This window comes from Oncorhynchus nerka, linkage group LG23 (assembly GCF_034236695.1).
Source record: "Oncorhynchus nerka isolate Pitt River linkage group LG23, Oner_Uvic_2.0, whole genome shotgun sequence".
Lineage (NCBI taxonomy): Eukaryota > Metazoa > Chordata > Actinopteri > Salmoniformes > Salmonidae > Oncorhynchus > Oncorhynchus nerka.
Window position 1 is genome coordinate 15859753 of NC_088418.1, and position 827 is coordinate 15860579.

General features: G+C 62.4%; 1 protein-coding gene across 2 annotated transcripts in view; it reads right to left on the reverse strand.

Annotated features, from left to right (window-relative positions):
- Positions 1-732: 732 nt before the first annotated feature.
- LOC115106344 (neurexin-1a-like) overlaps positions 733-827 on the reverse strand; it is an 84419-nt gene continuing 84324 nt past the window's right edge. For both annotated transcript variants that reach the window (XM_029628974.2, XM_065007899.1), the window contains one exon: positions 733-827. This exon is cut by the window's right edge and continues 723 nt beyond it. The gene's annotated coding sequence lies outside the window, so the exon portion shown is untranslated.

An 827-nucleotide genomic window follows, 5' to 3' on the forward strand; every position in this document is an offset into this window, starting at 1 on the left:
ATCAGGGTGTTAATCTGGTTATTCTGATTTTGTCTCTGTATGACAGAAGAAAAGCATTCTCTCGGTTCTTTCCTATTCTGACCAGCCCCCCTCAACTCTCTGACCCTGCTCCCCCTCCTCTCTCTGACCCTGCTCCCCCTCCTCTCTCTGACCCTGCTCCCCCTCCTCTCTCTGACCCTGCTCCCCCTCCGCTCTCTGACCCTGCTCCCCCTCCTCTCTCTGACCCGCCCCCCTCCTCTCTCTGACCCTGCTCCCCCTCCTCTCTCTGACCCTGCTCCCCCTCCTCTCTCTGACCCTGCTCCCCCTCCTCCTCTCTGACCCTGCCCCCTCCTCTCTCTGACCCTGCTCCCCCTCCTCTCTCTGACCCGGCCCCCCTCCTCTCTCTGACCCTGCTCCCCCTCCTCTCTCTGACCCTGCTCCCCCTCCTCTCTCTGACCCTGCTCCCCCTCCTCTCTCTGACCCTGCTCCCCCTCCTCTCTCTGACCCTGCTCCCCCTCCTCTCTCTGACCTTGCTCCCCCTCCTCTCTCTGACCCTGCTTCCCCCTCCTCTCTCTGACCCTGCTCCCCCTCCTCTCTCTGACCCGGCCCCCCTCCTCTCTCTGACTCTGCTCCCCCTCCTCTCTCTGACCCTGCTCCCCTCTCTGACCCGCCCCCCTCCTCTCTCTGACTCTGCTCCCCCTCCTCTCTCTGACCCTGCTCCCCTCTCTGACCCGCCCCCCACCCTCCTCTCTCTGACCCTGCTCCCCTCTCCTCTCTCTGAGTCCACAGGACAGTTTATACCAGAGAGAGACGGGAGACTGGTCCTTTAAAATAATTGCTCTTTACTG